Source organism: Dermacentor silvarum, chromosome 7 (assembly GCF_013339745.2).
Source record: "Dermacentor silvarum isolate Dsil-2018 chromosome 7, BIME_Dsil_1.4, whole genome shotgun sequence".
NCBI lineage: Eukaryota > Metazoa > Arthropoda > Arachnida > Ixodida > Ixodidae > Dermacentor > Dermacentor silvarum.
Window position 1 is genome coordinate 132,565,424 of NC_051160.1, and position 6,109 is coordinate 132,571,532.

A 6,109-nucleotide genomic window follows, 5' to 3' on the forward strand; every position below is an offset into this window, starting at 1 on the left:
TGGCTACCCCTTGTTTGGTACAGTCACTGTGGTCTTGAAGTTTTGTATCAGGTATATCTATACTAATGTAATGAAACCATAGCGCAAATCCCCGCTCTATAAGTTCACCCACCTGCACGACATCTTCCAGATGGGAGACAATGCGCCGCCGCTCATCCCCGGAGAAGTGCACAGCAGAGGCCATGGCGGCGATAAGGAGTTTGTAGCTCGGCTCGATCTGACTAGCGCAGAATCGAGGTCGTTCCTCTTCAACGCGGTGTTTACTGCCGTGGAATACCAGCAGAACGGCCGCGGGGAAGGCCACCGCCGCATGCGCTAGCACAAACAGCCACGACAGGTGGCGCTCTAAAGACTTGTCGCTGACTTCTCCCGTTAGGGCCATGATATTCGCAAAATGAGGAACGTCACTCACAAGCATCAAGTCATCCATTGTGAAAGGCGGATCAATTGCCATCACAGTATTGAGCAAGTTCTTAATCCCTTTGGCAATGGAATTCGGAGAACTGTCGATTTCGCCCAAATAGAACGATCCCGGAAAGCGTGCTTTGGGAGGACTCGACGGTACCAAGGTGTTGAACACGTGTTGGAGCATTTTGTATGTATCCAGCATCCTTTCAACGTCGGGCTCACTACTTGTGTCGTTGGAAAAAATCTTTAGGAGTTCAGCGTACACTCTCTGAAAATACTCCTTAGGTATCTGGTTGATCATAGCCTTCCAAAGCAGCATCAGATTGTTCGGCGAAAGAAAGATTCTCCTTGGCTTTTCCTTTGAAATAGCGGGGAGGATCTTCATTGTGAACCAGAGGTGCACGTTCCAGTTCAAAGACAATCGAAGAGTGCCTCCGACGGGTAAACTTGTACTCCTGGGGTCTCCGGCCAAATAATGCCACGTTCGCGCATAAATTCTTTAATAATGTGGATTTGCGAGCCCTTCTCTGTCATGCAGCTGTGGAACATGGCGGCCACTTTCTTGCCCACGGGGAAGTGAACCACACCTTTGCTCAGCGTCTCCGGAAGTTTGTACAGCCAATACAGGTACATGTGGGACAGCTCTGAGCGTGATAAGTGCTTGCGCGGCATCCAGCGTCGACAGACGTGAGCACCGAAGTCATCACAAGGGTCGACGTCCAATGTCCAACTGTTTTTTTATCCAATACCTGCCAATAAAAAGAAGAGGACACGTTGAATGTTGAGTTTATTCTCGGTAGGCAGAATCGGATCAACGTTATATATCAAAAGGTCACCATTTAGTCTATACACACAGTGCCTTCATTCTTTTTAAACAAGCATTTGTAACAATACCTTTGTAATTTATTTGAAATACACATTTGTAATAATAAGAATGCTCAAAGCAACGGACCGGTATAGATGATGCACAGTTTATTAAGAGGCACAACTTCCTAAAATCGATTAGATGTTTCAGGACGCTTTAACAATTTTGCTGAGCCACGAAAATTGCTTAAGGTTCATTAAATTGTTCAAGAATGCTCTAATCGCATGAAACATGTCTGTGCTGATCATCTGCTCGTGTTCCGTTCAGTGCGAAAACTATGCGCGCACATCTTTTGTTAGCGCTGTTGCCTTTAAAAGCGCCACGACCAAGCTGTATCGTGTGATATGTTGTACTGCCGTCAGATTTAAAAAACCGCTTTTCGACATCTGCGTCTTCCTTTGCAATATTGGCGACGAAGAGTGGATAAGGAGACGCAGAAGCTACGGCCACCACCTTAGGAAAGCTGCCGGAATTCTACCGGGACACGGGAAACATCGACGTCCACCTAGAAATATTTGAACTGTTTGCAAAAACAAACAAAATAAACGCCGGGAAGAAGCTAGACGTCTTCTTGACCGTCCTCGGAGTGAGGGACTATGTGACACTCCGGAGCTTATTGCTGCCGAAAACACCAACCGAGGTCAGGTAAGAAGATGCTACGAAAGTGCTGCAACAGCACTACGCTCCAAAGTGGTCTGTAGTCACCGAGCGATACCACTTCTACCGACGGAATCAGGAATTAAGTGAACGCGTCGCGCAGTTTCTCGTGGAATTGAAGAGGCTCATCGTGACATGTTTTTTTTGGAACTTTCCTGCGAGAAGATTTTTCGGGACCGCCTAATTGCTGGACTACGGAGCGACACCATCCGATGCCGTCTTCTCCCGTTGCCCGACGACGAGGTCATATGGGGCAGGGTCTGCAAGGTATCCACCGCCATGGAGGCAGCACAGGATACCCAGGACATGCTCGTCGACAACGCTGGTACCAGCAATGCTGACTTGCACTGGCAAGAACCCTCCGTTAAGCCCGACAAGCAGCACACGACAAGGCAATGGCCATCTAACTACCAGCTTACCGCAACATGCAAGATACCTGAAAAAAAAAAAAACTATACGCGAAAAACGGGTGTTGTATGTCATGGGTGCGCTGGGCAATACGCTTCTACAAGGTGTCCATTTCTAAAAGTGCTTGTTTTAAGCGTTGTAAACTTGGTCATGTCGCAAATATATGCTAAACGCAGTCCTGCACGTTGTAGAAGAGCCGGAAACAGAGCAGGATTTGCTATTTCCTAAAAGAACAAAGCAGGTAGTCCGCCTCCAAAAGTAATAATGGTCGCAAAGTGCCAATGACATTGGATACGGGGGTTGCCGTAACAATTATGTCTGAAAAGGACTTTGCAGAGAACTTTCCTGACCTATCTTACAATAGTGAGGACGTAAAGCTCGGTGTGTACAACGCCACCGCAATCAGCGTAAAGGGTGTTGCGCAAGTCGACGTGAGGTGTGGGAAGCAAATCCACCTGGTACCACTTGTAATTGCCAAGTACGCAAAAAGTGGGCGCATGCCGGTGCTTCTTGGTCGTGACTGGCTCGCAAAGATAAAAGTGAACTTGCCTGATGCCTTGCAGCAATTGCACGAGGTTGCGCTTAATGTACAAGCAGTCGCGCCGATGAAAACTCAAGAAACTGTAGAGTTATTAAGACAGCAGCACGCTGATGTTTTTCAAGCAGGCTATACACACTTAGCAAATACCGGCTTAAAACAACGCATATAGGGCGTAAAGTAGACCAAAATTTTGACTCTTATAAATGGCCCACTGTAAACGGCCTACTGCATATGCGGCCTATTTTATGCGGCTCTTGCTTATGCGGCCTGCATTTACACGGCCTATAGTAGGGCCGCTTGGTGAATGTCACGCATTACGCCAAAATTTTATGCGGTATTTCAGATCAGATCTGTCCGGCTTACTAAGCGGCCCAAATCTAATGCGGCTCAATTTTATGCGGCCCATTGGGTATTATTTTACGAAAAAAATGTTTTTAAGACAGGCGCCCACAGTTGTTTTGCGCGCTGTATCATAGACATTGCATGGAACCACATTATAGGAAATTGATAACACACAACACAGGCATGGAAACGCACTTCACAGAAACATGGGAACACTGGAAATCGAACCCGGTTACACCGCGTGAGAACCAAACACGCCAACCACTGCTCCACACCACTACGCTGCCCTGAGGACTCGTACAGCTATTTGTAGATAGATTTGTATTTCTCAGGCTGTAGTTTTATGTCGATTGTTCACCGTCGGCAATCGTGCGTGATACACACATAGTTTGTGTAGCTGTTACCGATGCTTAAGTGGTTGGTGACAGTAGATGTATTTGAAAGAGTATCAGTAAACGAATAGCGCTTTCAACAGCTGTCATGTGGGGCGGGAAGGCTAAATGGGGTAGGATAACGGAGCATGGTGGCTGCACGAAAAGAAAAACTGCTTCGCCAGGCAAATGTGGTTCTTTAATATTTTCTCTTTATTCGCTATGATGCGGCTGCAGTCACTGTTTAACCGGGAACTCAGCTTTGTCTGAGAAACTTTCAACCTCATTCAGAAGGTTAAGTTAAAACTGATCCGCGCTGTTGCGCTGCCTCGTCGGTATAACGACAATACGGCTCCGATATTCTGAGACGTCGAATCAGCGGGCGGGATATTACCGGCCCGTCTAAGTTTGTTGAATCTACAAATATTTTCATTCACCTTCACTGGCCTCAACAGGGATGCCCTGTCCGAAAGACTGACATATATAGCTTTTGTGAATATCAAGAAGAATGCTCTCGAACCGATCCTATTATGCTTTTCCGTTGTAGTTAATGATTCAGTGTTTATTTTGAAGCAGCAAGGCGCGTCGGTATCTCCGCCCGTGAGCCTACCGTAACAGCATTGCAAATGTCGAAAGTTTCACTGCTTTGCACACGCTAGCTTGTTTTTACCTCTTCACCTGCCAGGCGCATGCACGCGACGTTGCAACGAGCTACCGTGGCACATACCTGCAGTGCCGTCGAGCTTAAAGGAACGAAGGGAGGTAAGAAATCGAGGCGTCATTAAAGAATTTATATCATGGGGCTTAGCGTCCCGAAACTGCTGTGGATTACGAGGGACGCAATAATAGAGAGCTACGGATTCATCGTGGCCACCTGGAGTTATTTAAGGCGCACCGAAAGAACGACACAAGCGTTTTTGCATTTCCGTCGGAATGCGACAGGTGCGGCCGAAACGCTAAGGTCACCTTGTTACTGCGGCGACTGTCGTTGAAAGTGAACGAATCAGCTGTTTGAAATTTCGCATAAGGTGGGATTTTGCCGGCGTGTCGAAGCTTACAACGGTTCCATTCATATACCCTTGCAAGTCGATGACTTCGACGCAAATTAACGTGGAATAATCGCACTTTGCCCATTGTATCTATGCGCTGCATTTGTGTGATCAGCACCACCGCAATGGGCACTCTCTGCTATCTGGAATGTAAGTGAATCTAGATGCTCAAGACGAGCCGCATTCATGCACAAACTACATTAGTTATCTCAAAAAAAAGAAAAGAAAGCACCGTGCAGAGTGAACTAAAGTGCAAAGGAAGGTGTGCCATGAAGTGGTTGCAAGCAGGTGAGATGGACTGCCCGCTAGCATACCTAATTATCTCGAAGGAGAGATCGAATTCGGATTTAGGTGTCGTGTACATTAGTTGAGTGCCTCTGCCTTCGTTATATCAACTGTGCCCAATATGCACAGTTATTAAAAGCACACGTTTTTCTCCTACAACGTTAAGTATGCTTTTTGCGGAATGCCCACTTCATCTGTGTACGCCATCTGAAAGCATGCTGTACATTATTGCAGACACGTACGTTCATGCAGACACAGACAAAGAACATATTTTTCAAAGGAGAATGATTTATTCACAATACAACAAATGAAACGTGCCCAGCATAGTTTCACTGTAGGTTTTCAACACAGAATGGGGACTTATATACCAAGCTCTGACAGTAACAAATAAAAGCCACACTGCTACAGGAAATACTAAAGCAGATAGGCAGTGTTAGTGCCTGCAGCTTTTAAAATGTGAAACAAGCATAACGCATTAACTTGCATGTACTTCATGCAGTTGCGACCAACAAGAGTTGGGCCTCTCAGTTCACCATTTTCTCGTTCATTAAAGAAAGTTTTCTTTATAACCAAAACTACATAAAATAGCAGATAACTACAACATGACGAACAGAACACACATATGTACTAAAGTTACTGTAAGGTCACATTTTCTATAGATAAATTATCTAATGAGGAATTTAGACAGCTAAGTGCTCGCAGCTTTAATGAAAAATAGCTATCTATGACTAGAATGAAAAAAGAAAGAATGAAAAGACTGCATGAAAATGTACGAGGTGTGTTCAAAAAGAAACAATACTTTTGAAATAGCACACAAATCGGCAGAGAGCACGCTACGGCTACTAACGCATGTAGCAACGGGTTTAGACAACAAACTGCCATTTGCCGCATTTCGCTCTGACCATTGGTTGGTGAGCTACAGCCGCCCAAGTGCGCACGTGTACAAGCTGTTTGTTGGATTAGTGCCAAAGTAACAACGAATGAGGTTGAAGAACAACGTGTGTGTGTGAAATTTTGCTACAAGCTTGGCAAAACTTTCACAGAGACATTTCAATTGCTTAACCAAGCATACGGGAAAAACTGTATGAGTCGCACTCAGTGCTATGAGTAGTTTAAGCATTTTGAACAAGGCAGAATGTCGGTTGGTGACGATCCCAAGTCCTGGACGACCTTCCACATCAAC

The 6,109-nt window shown here is 45.7% G+C and overlaps 1 pseudogene; it reads left to right on the forward strand.

The window, feature by feature from the left end:
* The first annotated feature begins 1,039 nt into the window (after positions 1-1,039).
* Positions 1,040-2,947, forward strand: LOC125947219 (uncharacterized; annotated as a pseudogene).
* The last annotated feature ends 3,162 nt before the right edge of the window (positions 2,948-6,109 follow it).